This window comes from Balaenoptera acutorostrata, chromosome 6 (genome assembly GCF_949987535.1).
Source record: "Balaenoptera acutorostrata chromosome 6, mBalAcu1.1, whole genome shotgun sequence".
In the NCBI taxonomy this organism is placed as follows: Eukaryota; Metazoa; Chordata; class Mammalia; order Artiodactyla; family Balaenopteridae; genus Balaenoptera; species Balaenoptera acutorostrata.
The window spans coordinates 81,920,869-81,939,074 of record NC_080069.1 but is presented as its reverse complement, the minus strand read 5'-3'; the positions used below and the strand labels follow the sequence as shown (position 1 = coordinate 81,939,074).

At 42.4% G+C, this 18,206-nt stretch overlaps 1 protein-coding gene and 1 pseudogene across 5 annotated transcripts in view; one reads left to right on the top strand and one right to left on the bottom strand.

Annotated features, from left to right (window-relative positions):
- The window catches only part of PRUNE2 (prune homolog 2 with BCH domain), a 274,857-nt gene that overhangs the window by 8,206 nt on the left and 248,445 nt on the right, over nt 1–18,206 (top strand). The window lies entirely within an intron of this gene.
- LOC103002846 (40S ribosomal protein S4, X isoform-like) lies at nt 4,534–5,317 on the bottom strand (annotated as a pseudogene).

The window sequence follows — 18,206 nt, the reverse complement described above, 5'->3', positions numbered from 1 at the left end:
TTCTCTTAGCTTTTGCTTGTCTGTAAAGCTTTTGATTTCTCCATCAAATCTAAATGAGATCCTTGCTGGGTAGAGTAATCTTGGTTGTAGGTTCTTCCCTTTCATCACTTTAAGTATTTCATGCCACTCCCTTCTGGCTTGCAGAGTTTCTGCTGAGAAATCAGCTGTTAACCTTATGGGGGTTCCCTTGTATGTTATTTGTCGTTTTTCCCTTGCTGCTTTCAATAATTTTTCTTTGTCTTTAATTTTTGCCACTTTGATTACTATGTGTCTCGGCGTGTTTCTCCTTGGGTTTATTCTGTATGGGACTCTCTGCGCTTCCTGGACTTGGGTGGCTATTTCCTTTCCCATGTTAGGGAAGTTTTCGATTATAATCTCTTCAAATATTTTCTCTGGTCCTTTCTCTCTCTCTTCTCCTTCTGGGACCCCTATAATGCGAATGTTGTTGCGTTTAATGTTGTCCCAGAGGTCTCTTAGGCTGTCTTCATTTCTTTTTATTCTTTTTTCTTTAGTCTGTTCCGCAGCAGTGAATTCCACCATTCTGTCTTCCAGGTCACTTATCCGTTCTTCTGCCTCAGTTATTCTGCTATTGATTCCTTCTAGTGTAGTTTTCATTTCAGTTATTGTATTGGTCATCTCTGTTTGTTTGTTCTTTAATTCTTCTAGGTCTTTGTTAATCATTTCTTGCATCTTCTCAATCTTTGCCTCCATTCTTATTCCGAGGTCCTGGATCATCTTCACTATCATTATTCTGAATTCTTTTTCTGGAAGGTTGCCTATCTCCACTTCATTTAGTTGTTTTTCTGGGGTTTTTTCTTGTTCCTTCATCTGGTACATAGCCCTCTGCCTTTTCATCTTCTCTGTCTTTCTGTAACTCTGTTTTTCATTTTTAATCAGGTAGTTTGGAGCTTATTTCTATTGAAATTGAGAGAGTGGTCTCTTAATTCTCTTTTCCACCCCAGTTCTGCTGGTCCTTAAACTGATGCAGATTCACTTACTTAATCTCATCTGGCTTTTCCTTAAATCTCCCCTTCCGATACCCACCCTTCATTCCTGAGAGTATGTGGCATTTATCAGAAATGGCAAAAGTAAACCTCAAGTGTGGCCTTGGATCACCACCTCCTGGAGCTCAAATGCTTCTCAAGGGGGCCTGCCTTCTGTGTGGTTAGAACAGGCTTGGGTGCCTGGAGCTTCTCTGTAAAACACCTTACCTGGAGGTGGAGGACAGCAAGGGAAATAGTCACTCCTCCCAAGCACAGTCTCCAGAAATGGTGCCTTCTTGACAAATAGGGAACTGATCCAATTATTGTTAAAACAACCAAGACAGTAGAATAAGCACCAGGAGAGTAAGACGCCCCCCGAGGCTGTAGAGATGGTAATCAAAGGATGATGCTTGTTACCTGGGTTCCCTTCCCCATTCGAGAACCCAGCTATGTTTCTGATCCGGACACTCACTGCTAGAACTAGAAATGAGTGGAAACACGTTTTCTTTCTCTCCTGCCAGTGCCCACCCAGCTTCCTTTTCCACCTGCCCATTTCTAGCTGGAATAGGGACAGAGATCAAATCCTATAGTTCCAGGTCCATCCTTAAATTTTAGCCATGCTTTCCATTTTTAGTTACGCCATTTCCACAGTGATGTCTTAGTCATTCTTAGTTATACTCTTTCTATGGTAAGAGAAATCGAAGACGGGTAGGGAATGAGGGCTCCCAGCCCTAGACTGTGATTTGGGAAATGTCCTCCAGTTTCATAGTGGTCAGCTCAAAAAAGTATTCAGGCCAAGACAGCCTCATGATGTCAGTAAATGGTCCAAGTTCCCATGAACTTTGGAGAAAAAAAAAAAAGTAAATAAGGAATCAGACCCCTGGAACTCTGGCTGGCAGGAAGCCAGGGTCCCCATACTGGGTAGACTGCCTGCCAAGCCTCTCCCATTGCCAGATCCCACCAGCTGATGCAATTCAAGCAGCTGCTCAGGGGTGGGGCATCACTGCAGCCCACGTGCCCTCAGAGGTTGGTCATGAGCCAGCATTGGGCATTTGTGTGGTGGGAGTGTCAGCTGCCAGCAGAAGGATACAGGGCATATCAATATCCCAGGAATGCTGTGGGGAGAGGGTCACCGTCACCGCTAGAGTCTGGGGAGTGCATCTGCCACTTGAGCAGTGACAGCTGCAGACGAAGGGTTCATTTCTGCAGTGGGAATTGGTCCATATGTGGACTTCCGTAGAAGAAAAATTCTGAGTGACCCTAAATGTCAACTTATACTCTGTGGTATGTAGCATAGGGAAAGGAAGCACATTCAAAACTCTAAATGAACAACCACATTAGAGTTGATAGAGGAGATGGGTTTTCAAAAAGAGAAAGAAAAACACTGCAGCATGTCTGCAGAGGAATCATTTGATTGGAAGTTGAGAAATATATCCTTCCCGATTTCCTTTATAGGAACAAGGTCATGTGTATCAATAAAAAGCGTCTTTAAAATGAATGTTTCGTACCTTTTAAAGGGCCACGGTGGTAAGGACTAGTAATGATGGAGATGCTGGCCGAGGAGTTTCATTTGGAAAGCTGAGCTCGTTCTGATCACAGACCGCAGGATCAGCTCCCTCCCCATCATAACCGAGGGCTGGTGCACTTGAGACTGTGCCTCTTGCCAGAGTATTCCCAAGCAAGAAACTCAGGAATCCAAAGTACTTCTGTGAATGCGGTTCCACCGTCTTAGGGGCTGATGAGAAAAGGGCCCTTGATTGCTTTAGTCTTAGAGTCAGCTCCATTTCTCACTGCCTGAGCTTTCAGACCGAGAGCTGTGGTTTGTCCCAGCCCCCCCGGCCTGCGGAGAAGAACCAGGCTTTTTCAGTGTAAATCTCAGAGGGGATTGATCTTCCTCAAAGATAAAGAATTGGTCACTGCTGTTCAGACAGCACCTTGGGTCTGGGAAGATGCGATCAGGTGAGCAAGGACGCCCTTTAATCAGAAATTTGAGGAATATTTTATGTTAACTACGTAAAAAGGTGACAGCTTTGGTATAACTTGTTTATTTCTATGTAGCATTTATTTGGGCAGATATTAACAATGTTTTAGGTTTGGTGTATCAGTCTGGGGAGCTCTTGTAATCAGTAGTGGTTTAGTGATGGACGTCTCACTCTACCTTTACATCTACTCCTCCCTGGGGTACTAGGTAAGCAGACAAGGGTGAGGGATGAATACCTGGGTCTGAATGAAGGATACAAAAGAGGAAAGAACATCTGGGACCAGAGAGGTAAAGTGCACGGTGTTACCTTGGTCATTGATTCTTTTTGAACCCTGAGGTTTATTGGAGAGTCATGGAGTTTGGAGTCTTCTTTGAAAAGAAACTGGGGAGGGACAGGGCTGATATATTCAGGAGGCAGCATTCACATGGACTTTGATATGACTGGCACCCTCTGGGTTTGTGCAGTATGCAACCTGCACAATCATACGTGGCTGCCTGCCATGGGTCCCAGAGTAGCCTACTCAGAATCTCTGGCAGCGTTCCAAATCCATTCCTATCTGAGCTCTGTGACTTTGGGCTTTGGTTTCCAGGGAAAGGTAATCTTTCTTCTTAAGAGCTCTTGGGAGGCTAATTGGGCACTAGATTGCCCTGCAAAATCAGAGCCACAAAGGTTGGGTTAGAAAAACTAAGCTGATAATACAGCCTTGGGTTTTTATCTGAAAAATGAGATAATGATACCTACTTTGCAGGTTTGTCATAAAGCCAAAATAATGTACCTACAGCCCTCAGCACAGAACCTGGAACAATGCTGCTTCTCTCCATTTGCCCCCATGCTGGTCCTTTCCTGCAGTTCCTTATCTCACTGAACGGCATTATTATTCATTCAGTTTCTCCAACTGGGAACTTTCTTTTCCAACATCCCTTCCCCAACCACCATATCCCAGCCATCACTAAGTCATCCAGATGACTGCAATGGCCAGCTAACAAGTTGGTCTCCTGCAAACCACTTTCCCACTGCTACCAGGGAGATCATTGTGAAAGCATCTTTCACATCTGTCCCATCATTCCCTTAAATCCTTATTATCACTTTTCATTGCTCTTTGGAGAACCAACAACACTCTTAACCTGACTCTGGAATCTGACCCATCTGCTGTCCAGCTTCTGCTGGATTCTCCTCCTACCTCCCTAAGCTTGAATAGCTCCTACCTCTTCTGGTCAGGTTAAGGAGAAGGGAAGCCTTTTGCTGAATGACCCCTCCCACCCAGCCTCCCCAATTCATGAGTCTAAGTCAGGTTTTGGGGCGATGTTTTTAGGTCAATTACCTCAGCTTGTTATTATATCTCTATTGGGCATGTTTGTTTGATTAATGAGAGTAGGGACCAGGGTCTCTGTATGGGTTTGCTCACCACTGTATCTCCAGAACCTGGTGCAGTGCCTGAAGCTCAGTAAGTAGTTTTTGTTTGTTTGCTTGTTTGTTTGTTTGTGAGGGTTTTTTTTTGCCATTAATCATAACACATTATCTTTAATTAAGTACAAAGACCCTTCCAATCATGTCACCTAGCGGTCATTTCACTGACTGCCCTGTTTGGCTGCCAGTCTCTTGTCTCTCTCTTTAGCAATGGTAAGGCAGATATCTTTTTCTCAGAGAAAAGAAATCCATGGTTTGTTGCCTTTGCAATAACAAAAATGCTGGAGAGTGGGGAGGCAAAGATGTTGCCGTTGGCATCTTTCATAGGAACCACATCAAGAGAACCTGGTTGTCTCTTTCTGCTGGCGATCACACCAATTCTTCCCGAGGTAACGCCTCTGATCACCATATACAGGTTACCAATGTCAAACTTGTTGAAATCAGTCGTCTTGCCAGATTCCAAATCAGTCCAAATGGTGTCGTTCACTTTGAAGGGGATAGGATGGTGGATGGTGCGAGCATCACGGATCACTAGATGACGGATTCCTTTTGTGCCCACAAAGATCTTTCTTACTTTGTGCAAGTTGTACTTGACTCCTCCGGTATAATGCGATGAACAACAAAGCAACCCTTGTATCACAGATCAGATAGAAATTCTCCCCAGTCCTGTCAATGCTGCTGACATCCTTGAAGCCAACAGATGAGGTCTATCAATTGGGACCTTGCCAACAATCTTAAGGAACTGCTGCATGCAGATCTTCTTTACTTCATTTCCTGTCAGGGGATACTTAAGTCTGTTCCTTAGAAAAAGATGAGGGGGAGACACTCTTTGAGCTTGTGGAGATCACCTGATGGATGAGGAGCAAGCATACTGGTCCGTTTACTCAGCATTCAATGCTTTGGAACTGCTGCATGTTTCAGGGGCTTCTTGGGACCATGAGCCATGACTGTGCTAAGCACAAAAAGAACGAAGTGTTTTTAGAATGAATGAAGCCATAAGGCAAGAGGCTTGCACAAAGCATGAGACATTGTAGTGGCTTAGTAAAATGAATAAGTGGATGAACAGGTGCAGACTCCTAGAGATCTGAATCTGAAGAGGGGCTGGCGACAGTATAAGGGAATTCTGGTTGGTTTACTAGAAGGAGGTGAGAAACAGTAAGGTCAAGGAGTGTCATACAGCCCTTTTGTATATGGTACACACTTCATACAAAATGTTACTGTAAAATAATGAGGCTAGTTTTTATGCATGATTGCTTGGAATCTGTAAATATTGGTGGAATTAAAGCATGAATGGATTGGGGAGAGGCAGGGGAGGGAATGGGGCGCTCTGCAAAACCACATTGGGCAGATCAGCAGACAGAGTGGAACTTTTAGAGCCTTAGATCCTCTGCTGTGTGGTCCAAAGGGGAAAAATTAGACTCCCCCAATCCCAGCCACTACACCAAGCTTGCCCAGCTTGTTCTGCTGCTTCTGGGCCAGTACTAATGTCATGAGAGAGATTGGCAGAGAAGATTTTCAGTCCTTGAGAGGAAAGTTGAAGGCTTTCCAGACTGGCCTCATCTGTCAAATGAGAACAATAATATATTAGGGCTGTTGCAGGTGTGTAGGTACTAAGATAAGAATGTGTCCTCCACCCACAGTAATAAAAACATGAATAGGACCACAGTGGATAAGAGAGCCAGGAAGCCCTATTTACATTTTATAGAAACAGGGATGATTTTTAGCCCCCTTTAGTTCGAATTTGTTGATTATCTGTCTTAGCTCTAAGAAATAGATTTTTCCACTTAATACCCAAAATAGTCTTGTGAGGTAGCTATTATTTCCCTTTGCAGTTGAGGAAACTGAGGTTCAGTGGGGCAAGAAGTCTGACCAAGGTTTCACAGCCACTAAAGAACAGAGCCAGACTTTGCTCCCAGATCACCTGACTCCCATTCCAGTACCCTCTGCCACATTCGTGTCTTCCCACCAGATATCCTGGAACATTTAATTCTCTTTAAATAAAACGTGAGCAACTCAGCAGGTTTATGGGAGGGCTGGGTAGTGAGTTCACTTTGACCCAAGAGAGGTTCATTTCTTTGTTTCTGACTGTTTTATGTTAAAAAAAAACCCTTGGATAACTGAGTAATCAATCACTATTACTGAGAACCTGCTGTGAGAAAAATATGGTGCTGGGCTGTCTACGATTTGGTTGAATAAATTGGGAGACTGTTTCACTGTCTACCTAGGTGAAAGAAAAATAAAACACTGATAAACTATTTGGAAGATAGGGTCTGTGACTAGTTTTAGAGTGACAAATATTGTGGGTATTTAGTGAATTTTTAATAATGAGAATGGCTTTTTAAAAAAAGTTAGAAGTTGTTCCTTATTTGCCAGCAAGGTTGTGAGTACAGCTTTTGGTTTTCCAGCTTCCTTCATTGTTTTTTCTTTGTTTTTGTTTTTGTTTTTAACAAATGACAGAGTTTTTAATGACCTACAGTAAGCTTTCTTCTGCTCTTGTTTAGATTTCTTATATTAAAAACTGATGCGTGAAAACATGTGCAAACATTATTTTGATTTAGAAACATACTTAGATTTAGTAGTATTATGTATAAAGAAGTAGTAATTAATACAGTGAAGTTCTCAAAATGCATTTTTTAGCTGAAACCTTTTCTCTAATTTTATCATTACCATTTTCTTTATGAATAATGTACAATTAAATGTGAGCTCCAGTTCAAATCCCAAATTCTGAATATAGTCTATAAAGTATTCTTTTTAACTCACTATTAACAACAATTTCCATATGGTTACCAAACACATTCATATACATTATCTTTTTTTTATTGAAGTATAGTTGATTTACAATGTTGCATTAGTTTCAGGTGTACAGCACAGTGATTCAGTTATATATAGCCTTCTTCAGATTCACTTCTCTTATAGGTTATTACAAAATACTAAGTATAGTTTCCTGTGCTATACAGTAGATCCTTATTGGTTATCTATTTTATATATAGTGGTGTGGATATATTAATCCCAAACTCCTAATTTTTCTCTCCCCTCCTTTTCCCTTTGGTAACCATAAGTTTGTTTCCTATGTCCGTGGATCTATTTCTGTTTTGTAAGTAAGTTTATTTGTATCTTTCTCCTTCATTGTTGTCACTCTCTTGCTGGAGACAGAAGAATTGTTTGAGTGAGTGAGTGAGTGAGTGTAGGTTGGGGGAGCTCAGCCCGGGTGACACAGCTGGCCAGAAGAGCTGGGATTAGGACTCAAGTTCTCCACTGTACAGAGCTTCGCTTTTGCTTTCGAGTCTGCCAGCTGAGTAGTGCCTCAGAAAACTGCTGGTTATACTCGGAGACACATATAGGGGTGAAGGAACAGAGGGAGAAAGGAAAGAAGGAAGGTGGAGGTGGAATTGGAAGGGAAATAGGAGAAAAGTGAAGAATAACAGGATTCAGGGGGGAGGCAAGTTTGAAAAGTGGTGAGACATAGAAGGAAATCCTTCCAAAAGCTCAGAATGGAATGATTTGCAAGAGCAAGAGCTCATGTGTCTGGAGTTCACTTTATTTGGCCACATCAGCCAACCCAAGGTCTCCAGAAAACTGAAAATTACACAAAAGCAGCTTTCCTTCAGACACCTGCAATTGAGTATTAAAAACATATCTTTATAATTGGTTATTTTCTCACAGGGAGATCCCCCAGACTCTCTTTCTGAGCCCATTGGTATGATGATACCTGTAAGTCATTTGAAGAATGCCGGGAAAGCAGCAAAGACTCACAAGTGTTAGCGTTCATCATCATCCTCATTACTTAATTTGCGCTTTGACAGAATACCCACGAGGTCGGTTTCTCAGAGCAGGGTGGTGGGAGAAGTGGTTGCCAGAGGCTGTAATTGCTTATAACTTACAATAGTGGAACTGCACGAACAAAACCAAAATCAAACAAACCTTTAAGAAATGGACTCAGGTTCTCAGCAAGTGTCATTCCATCTGATGTAGGGCAAATGGTCCTAAATACCTGCACAGCCTCTGGAGGCCGTAACGTCAGTGACAGAAAGTTCACAGTAATGACCCTGAATAATCAAGGAAGAAATGCTATTTAAGCTCGGTGTCTGTTTAAAGAGAAGGTGGGGTATGTGAGGAATTTCAGAAAAAAAAAAAATCCGACTCAGATAATTCACACAGAAAAAAATAGAACAGAAATTGTCACACGGAGGGTAAGCTTCAGTTGTCTGGAAAAGTCCCTTGCATAGGTGACCTCGTTCTTAAGCGAAGCCAGATATGCGAAATGTCATGGTTTATAGCAAGTGATCGTGAGTCAGGACGGAGAGTGATGGTGCTAAAAATGTGAGCCTGATGTGGGAAGGCATAAATAGGCCCGTGGCACATGCAAGATGGGAGAAGGCCCGCTCTCCACTCCCACCCTGAGCTGAGAACTTAATCTGGTTCTGGACTCAGTAGAGAAGTTGCAGCAATGACCATGGCCTGTAAAATAACGTCCCTAAGAACAGCCAGAGAGGGAGGGACAGCCTGCTGCTGGACTTTCAATTATTTGAAAGGTTTTAATGGAAGATTTCCCACTCGTAGGAACCATTTCTTTCTCTCAGTTGAAGAAAATAGGACTTTAATGGCTTTGTTTTACTGTATAGTACAGGGATCTATAAGGGAAAAGAATCTGAAAATATATATATATATATATATATATATGTATGTATAACTGAATCACTGCTGTACACCTGAAGCTACACAACATTGTAAATCAACTATACTTCAATAAAAATTTTTTTAAAAAGTAAGTGGCTTATTTTTAAAGAGGCCCAACAATTCAATTATGTCCTTTTTTTTTTTTGCTGTGAAAAATTATCTATTAATTAATTGAAGGGTGCAAGAGAGAGTTGTGCACGCTTACCTCTTGCTCTCCAGAATGGAAGAGAAGTAAGGGCTGGGGCAGAAGCTCATCCTGACGTAGGAGCGTTTTGCCAACCTTTGCGCTCTTCATACACGTTTTCTCTAGCAAGTGGCCTGTGTTGCTGGCCAGACTAGCACCTGGCCCTGGGAGGACAGAAGTGTCCTGACAGGTGGATAGATTAGCTGCTCCCCTGCCACTGGTATGTCTGCGAGGACACGTGCCTGTCTGCTTCCCTGGGAAGGCAGTGTCCCTGAGTCCCTCTGCAGGGAGGCGGCGGGCAAGTCACTCTCTGGCCTCCATCCTCTGCTTTGTTAACACTTTCCTCTTCCCCCTGCCCTTAGCAGCCTGATTTGGTTTGTATGCATCATCTCCTGGCTGAAACACCACGTAGAATTCTCTCACCCTTTGGCAGCTACCATATAAACAGACTCCCAAAGCCACTGACTTTTGGAGGCCTGGATTCTTTCAAAGAAAGGTGAGCAGCGTTTTTACCAATCCGTGTGGATTAATACAAACCTCAATTTCAATTCAGGGTTTGTTTTATGTTTTGTGTGTTTATCAAGATCATTGGGAGAACGGGTTTTTTTTTTTCTTTTTAGATTGTAGGCAAATTGAAAACATGGTCTTAGGACATGTATATAGGTCCTAGAGAAAGATAAACAAGAGGGAGAATTTTATTCTGTAGCTGAATATTCTGTTCTTTATTTGTGAATTTGCTTTGTTAAGACCCTGACATAAAGCCATGCACAAAGCAAAGCAACCTCATTGGTGTGGAACTGGTCATGAGCTTGCCACTTGGCTGATTTCCCCTGGACCGTGGCCTGAAGCGCCATCACTCTTGACTCCAGTCTCCAAAAAAACCCAGACATAAACTCACTGTGGTGGATGCAGATCAAAATACCATTCCAGAGCTGGCTTTTAAAACATTTTGAAAAATTCATGAGCTCTCCAAAGTGTGATGTCATTCTGAGCCCTCTGAGGGGGGAAAATGTATTTCTCACACCTATAGAATTATTTCATGCTAAAATAGCCTTCTGACCAAGTATGACATTGCTGTAAAAATCAATTCACACACACAGGGTTTCATAGGCTGGCATTTACATAGACTGTTCTGATGAATCTCATAAACACTGAGTCATGCTTCTTACTACTGGCCTCTTTCTCGGATTTTTGCTCTCAGCAAGATTTATATACAGCCACCCTGATTGCTGTGTTACACTGGACACACCCTGCCCCGTCACTTCTGGGAATGCTGTGGAAACAGGCATTGGGATTCCACATGTTTAAACACAGCGTTCTATAGCCGTAGTCTTTTGTTAGTGATTTCTTGCTTTGAAACTGTTAGTTATTTTAATCACAGATCTTTACATTTGAAACTATTATAGAAGGATAGATCTTTAACATTGAAACAGGTGACTTTAGACTATTTTAACCTCCTAGTATTATGTTTTAGGCTTCATTTATTTATACAATAAGAAACATTAAAGCAAATTTGGGAAATAGAGGAAAACTGAAAATGAAATGTAAACAATAGAAAAAAACCTAAAAATTAACCACTTTCATTGATGCATGACTGTTGGCAATATTATGGCAAAGTAGTTTTCTTAGTTTTTCCTGTGTGTAGGATTAGAATAGGATATTCATACATTTTGGTACCCTGATTTTTATTTTACTTAACATAATTTATTAAATATTTCCCTATGTTATTGCATAGCATTCTGAATCAACATGTTAAATAATAGCATGCATTTTTATAAAGAAGATGGACTGTGGTTAAACATTTTGATTGTCCCTCTTTTTTTGCTGTTGTTAGTTACACTATAACAAATATCTTTGTACCTAAAACATTTTGTCCTGTTTAGGATTAGGTCCTTAAAATAGCTTCTCAAATATGTAATTACTGGAGCAAAAGATACAAAGAGTCTCAAGTTTCTTGGTAAATCTTTCCAAATTGATTTCTGGATGAAATCCACCAAATTTCAAGATTCAGAGAGGCTCAGAAAGGTTAACTTGTCTCATAGAACGTTGTGACAGAGCCAAGCAAAAATTTCAGGTCTCTTGACACCTAGGTCTGTGCTCCTGACAAATTTGAGAGACTGTACAATACTATGCTAATTTAAAAAAATATGAATTTGATCAAATAATCTGAAGCTGCCTTGCTACTAAATTCAGACAATCATAATACAATCTATGCAACACCAGTTACAAATGTTATTTGGGACTAAGAAGCAGAATCTGCCACTTTCTCTTTTTCTTTTCACTTCCTCTCTCAATTATTTAAAAAAAATTGAGCCTTATGGAGTCAAGCTAGTTGCTGTTATACTTGGGGTGGTAACTCAAGCCAAGTAGTATTGCACTTCATAACTGCCTCCACCTATGTGATCTCATTTGATCAACCTTGGGGTAGGACACATGTTATTATATCTACATCACAGAGGAGAAGAAAAAGGCCAGAGAGGTGAAATCCAGCCTTGCCCAAGGACACACAGCTGGTAAGTGGCAGAGCTGGGCAGAGAGTCTGTGTCTTCTGAGTCCCATGCCTTTGCTTCCAATCTTATCTGTAGGAACAAAAATTGGTCTACCCTTTCAAAAGGTAGTTTGATGGTTTCAACTGGAGTTTGGTTGCTTGGCTTTATCTCCATATGAGAAAATGACTGAGTAAAAATATACAGCACTTGGCCAAGAGGAGACTATCCAATGGTGAAACACATTCCTGCTGAAGCTGTGTTGCAGGAAACACACAGGAAAGCAAGCCCACTGAGTTTGCAGTTTTGCGTGATGGCCTCTGACAAACAGTTTGCAAATGTGAGATGAACGGATGCATCACTGGTGGAAACATGTTGAGCTCCACAGGCTCTGGAGACCAAATGTCACCCGTGATGGGAAGGAGGCTCCTGAGAAGCAAGTCTCTGGAGGGCCTGTGGGCGTCATCCTTCATACCTGTGATGGGACTACAGGTGCCTGGATGTCACTTATGTCAGCTTCGGCTGAGAGGTCTGTGTAATGGGGGGAAGGGAATTCAATTGCCTGTAACAGGAGCTCCTTCCCTCCTACGAAGGAGGTGTAATTCTGTCAAATTCTCTCTCTCTCTGTCTCCACCCACCCTACCACTATTTTTCCATTTGGATCGTATTCATTAACTGGCCCAAAACCTAAATCCACCCCATATTGATGCAATAGGGAGTTGATTTTAGTTTAGTGCAATTTAATGTAGTTTAAGCTGAATTCTTCTCTTTCCAAAGTCTCGCACTAAGAAACACATGTATCTCCAGACCAACATTTCTTATGCCATGGCATGACAGAGGCCACGTGGTTGCTAAATTTAATACATACAAAGATGAAGATGCATCAGACACATTAGCCCCTGGATAGAGGTCCTGGTTTGCCTGTATCTTTCTTAAGAGTTTAATTAATTCACACTGGTGAAAAAAGTGAAACATCCACACAGAGTTGAAAGGAAATTTAGAGAGACAGAGCTCAAGGTTAGTCTGGGCTTGAAATTCTGTCATTAATGAAATTTTCAGGTTTATAGGACACCAGTTTTCCTAAAAACCTTATATGATTTTTTAAAAGAGGAATCTATTGTCTAACAGGATGGTTTGTATACAGTATGGTAATTCCTTTGCAGGTATTGTGTTGGGAAGCTTTAATATATGCCGAGGGAGCTATACTTGGGATGATATTTTCTTATAAGTGTTGGGACGCGAGTGGAAAATCACTGACTCTCAGAGACTTAGCTGTGTAGTTAGATCATGCACATCTGCTAAATAATTAGTATGCAGTGGGGCAGGAGATGCTGCAAGTAAACCCTTGTGTGCCACGGTTTCTAGCGTCCAGCTCGTTGCTGAATACACTTCTGCTGTTTCAAAGACAGAGGGCAGAGAACAAGGAGGGCCAGCTAGGAACGTTCAAGTTAAGCTAGTGTCTTGCCATGAACAGTATCCCTTGCTGGACCTTCTCTTTGCCCTCATTTCCTCAAAACGTCTTTCTCCTGCTTCTTACCCCTGCCACTCACTCCTCAGCAAAGCCTGCTCTTGGCCTTCAAGCAAGGGAATTGACACCTATCAGTATTTACTCTACAGCTAACATACGTTATTTCATTTGGCCTTCACAGCAATCCTCTGAGAAAGGTATCATTATGCTCGGTGTACAGAGGGGGGACCTGAAGCTCAGGAGAGGTCAGGTGACTTGCTTCAGGGCACACAACTAATGAATGTTAGAGCTAAATTTCTAGTATGCTATACCTGAGTCATAGCTTATATTTCCATTTTGACATTCATCTGGGGCGTAATGCACTTACTTCAGGACGAGTGGTCATAACGGCAGCACTTACTAAACTCTCCTGTGCATAGGAGTCAGCCAGGGATCCTGTTACAATGCAGATTCTGATTCAGTGCAGTTTGGGGTGGGACCTGGGATCCTGCCCTTCTCACAAGCTCTCAGGTGATGGTGATGCTGATGCCGCCAGCGGCTCCCCCCGCCCCCCCGCCCCCCCCCCCCCCCCCGCCTCCAGGGCATTGATTCACGGGGAGGCAGGAGGCACCGTTCATGGCCCCCTGAAAGGGTGTGCTAGAATCTGGTGGGGCTGTCCCCAGCTGAAATGGAATGTTTCCCCAGAGGAGAGGCTGCCTCACTGCACTTTCCTTCTAGCAGGGGACTTGCTGCAGCAAACATAATGTTGTGGTCCAACTTTTTTTTTCTCTTAAAACTATTCACAGTTCCTCCCACCATTTTGTCTCTCTCTTTTCTTGTCTTTCTTTGATAATGTCTTTCAGGCAGTCCTTCGGCATCTGGATGCTCTCCTACTTTCTGTTTCCTTGTCCCCTGTCCCCTTCTCTATTGTTAGTGGTGCACATTTGTATGTGATGCTTTGTTATGGATGGTATTTATGCCCTTTTGTTGATGGCTTTTGCTTTGTCACTCTGCTTCTCTGATGTGGTCTTTGTTCACACTCTATTTCCTGCAGCCCACTTTTCCATTTCCAGTTCCTTTTCTCTTAACACAGAATTCTGTTTCTCTTAACACAGTGGGGAGCCCAGAATGGCTTTCAGAAACTCGTGTAGTTTGGGGATGATCAGCAGACATCTTCGAATTTTTAGGAATCATTTTAGATACTGCTTTGTATCAGCTTTCACCAGGTTATGTTCTTTTTTTTTTTTAATTAATTAATTAATTTATTTATTTTTGGCTGTGTTGGGTCGTCATTTCTGTGCGAGGGCTTTCTCCAGTTGCGGCGAGCGGGGGCCGCTCTTCATCGCGGTGCGCGGGCCTCTCACTGTCGCGGCCTCTCCCGTTGCGGAGCACAGGCTCCAGACGCGCAGGCTCAGTAGTTGTGGCTCACGGGCCCAGTTGCTCCGCGGCATGTGGGATCTTCCCAGACCGGGGCATGAACCCATGTCCCCTGCATTGGCAGGTTGTGTTCTGATGGCAAAAGTCCTCAATGTTGGTGGCTTTCAACAGCTAAGGCATATTTCTCACTCAGTCTATAAGCTGCTGAGGGTCAGCTGTGACTCCAAGTGCCTTCTTCATTCTAAAGGAGCAACAATGTCCTGGGATAGGCTGCTCTTGGGGCAGAAGAAAAGTAAGGGAGCTGGTAGGGTTCAGCAATGGCCAAGCCCATTGGTAGTGGAACAGGAAGTACACTCTTCTGATAGGCGGGCACTGCAGTTGCATGACATTGCACAGGGACATATTATTATCCTTCTGTAAGAAGGAAAATTAATAAGTAGAAATAATACTGTAGTGTGCTCTGTGCTCTGAAGCTAGGATTCATCCTGTCAGGTGGACATGGCTAGAACCACACTTCCATTCCAGTAATGGTCATATCAGTGGGTAGATATTCACCAAATAAATACTTTGGTTAAGAAACCTCAGATCCTTTGGCTGTGTTTTTGTTGTTGTTGTTGTTTGTTTTTTGGCCACGCCACATGGCTTGAGGGATTTTAGTTCCCCGAACAAGGATCGAACCCATGCCCCCTGCAATGGAAGGGTGGAGTCCTAACCACTGGACCACCGGGGAATTCCCTGGCAGTGTTTATTATTATTTTTCAATGGAAACCTCCTCTCGCTATTTAGTCATCTCTTATGCCTTCAGATGAGGCTTGGGTGGGGGTTATTCCATGGCCACGTTTGGGATGCCTTTAGGCTGCATCTGTGTCCCAAGTTAAAGATTTGGGGAAGCTGGGTTGACAACTTTAGATCACACGGAAGCCTTTATGGAACAAGACTGCCTGGGAAAATCCTTTAAATTCTCTGTGCCTCAGCTTCTTCATATAAAAATTGGGAATAATAATAGATCCCCCTTGTAGGGGGGCTTACAGATTGTCTTAGATAGTAGATGTAAAACTCTTAGAATTGCGTTTGATACATAAAAATACTTGAGTGTTTGCTTTGATGATGATGACGATGATGATGATTTCTACCAGTTGGATATTTGACCCCCTGAAAAACATATTAGAGTTTCCAAAACCACCAATTTTAGAACTGATGGACAATCAGACTTATGTTTCCAAGTTTAAGATTTACTTATAAATAAACAAAATCAAAATTAACACAGAAAGTAAGGGCTTAAATTCTTGACCTCTTGATAAAATTAGCAGTAATTTCTCTTAGAGAAATTTATCTCTAGGTTGAGCGTTCATGCCCTTCAGTCATTGTAGGGAGTGAAAATTCTTTAAAATTTGTGCATAAAGTCCATGTTTCATTTGGCGACCATGTGCATTTGGGGCTTGTGTAAGTGGGGACAGCTGCGTGGTTTGTTGGGAAACTCCAGACAAGAGCAGGAGGAGAGACACAGGACTTCTACCTGGAAGTCAGTGGCTTGGACTGGTTTTGGGGGAAATGGGTGGAGATATGCAGGTTAGTGCTGTGCGGGGCGCTTACTAGGGAACGTAATGCAGCTTCTGGCCTGGATGGCTGTTTTGGTCTCATATCCCATCAACTCAGCCTGAGCAGCCCCAAGGTGAAATGAAAGGACCAAGGGTCATGGAATCAGAATGTCAAGTTCAGCGACTTCTCCGCTGTGTGAACTTGGGTACATTTCTTAACCTCTTTGGGCCTTGGTTTACTCATAATGTAATATTATTTAATATTTATCCAGCCAGGATCATGTACAAGAGCATTATATATATTCTTTAAATATTTACTAAATAATTTCACTTTTACAATAACCCTATTTTGTAGGTACAGTTTTACCCATTTTGTACTTGGGGAAACTGAGGTAGACAGAGGTGAATAACTTGATTGAATTCACGCAGGTAGGAAGGGGTAGAGCCAGGTTTTGAGCCCAAGCAGTCTAGCTTCCAAGGCTGCATTCACACCCCCATGCTTTGCTGCTTCTTGGTACAGGCAGCATTTTAACTGAGGTTGCCACTGTGAAGATTCAATCCATTCATGTCTTCCAAATCCTAGTCTACTGCCTGCCACGTAATAAGAGGTGCTCAATAAACATCGATGGTTATTTCCCTTCCCCTCCCCTCTTTCCCTTCCACTGTCCTGGGAGACCCCAAGGAACCAGGATTAGCAGTCCCTGGGAATAGGGTGGGAGATCTTCAGCCCTAATTTTCCCTGGGCAAGACCTCACATAAGTCTCAAATTTACCTTGTATTTTAAGGTCCTGCTTCTGTCCCATTTATCGCATGAAGCTTTCTCCCACTGTTGCAGCCTTTATAACACCAAACTGGAAGACATGATGCCATCTTGTAAAGCAAGCCCCAAATTAAAAAGAATGATGACACAGTTCTGAATTCTTCCGAGTACATCATTACATCCCTTTATGGAAATCCTTTACTCCAGTGACACACGAATCATCTTTCATGTATTTTTTAATCTGATTTGGTTGTCACCTATCTTTAAAAAGTTCTTAATTTTTTCGCCTTTACTCTACATGGTATCAGAACCTTCTCTTGCGGTAAATAATCACTTCGCCAAAAGGTGTGGCACATACAGAGCAGCTGCCATGAAGATTTTAAATACGTGATAAGCCTCTTCGATGAGTGTTGCCTTAATTCTATCACCTCCAACTGGTGACTTGGTTACAAATTGTTCCTGTGACTAGAGCATGTTTCAGAGAATTTTGTCATGGAAAATGAAATGGCTACAGGGAATAACAAGACGTAGATTTTAGTGATTTCCTTCTACATGGGAGCAGGGTGGCCTTGGCAAATCCCTGATCCTATTTCTGAGCTTCTGTTTCTTCAGTTGGAAATGAGGAGCTGGGGCTAGTTCAACAGTTCCAAACCCGGAGCTCTAGCACTTCGACATCTTCCAAGACAGAGGTTGATTTAAATATTATAGCATCCTGCAGAAAAATCCAAATGAACTTTTTGACCAACCCAATAATAATACTGTTACATGGTAAATTAGAACTCTCAAAACTCTCTCTTTCCACAAAGGAAAGAGAAAATTAAAGGGATCTTTAGTATTGAAAGATTGAGGAACAAGAATCGGTTCTTATTTAATTTTTTTCACAGCACCTTCCACATAATTGGGCAAATTATTCATATCTCCAAGCCTCAGTTTTCTCATCAGTAAAATGGGGACAACTTAGAGTCTGTCTCAGGGTGTTCAGAGAATTGCTATGAAGATTCAATGAGATCGTGCACATGAAGTGCTTAGCCAATGACATGCAACAAATTGTGTCTGTTTTCCTAGTTCTTCAGTGTGGGTTCAAAATTACCCAAGGAAGATATTTTCAATTAAACTAGCTCCAACTAGATTATGCCATAAATGTCCTTAACTCCAGGGTGGATCTGCGGTTGTGGTGAACCCAAGGGTGGATTGGTTAATTCCCACTTTCTTGGAAACTGTAACCCGTGTGTGCTTTGTGCAAACTCTTTAGCTGGTCATGCCACCCATCGATTGATAGCATCTGGGCCCAGCCAGAAGATGAGGGGGGAGAGGAGAGGAGAAGGGCGAGGGAAACATATGAAGATCAAAGTCCCTGGAACAGAG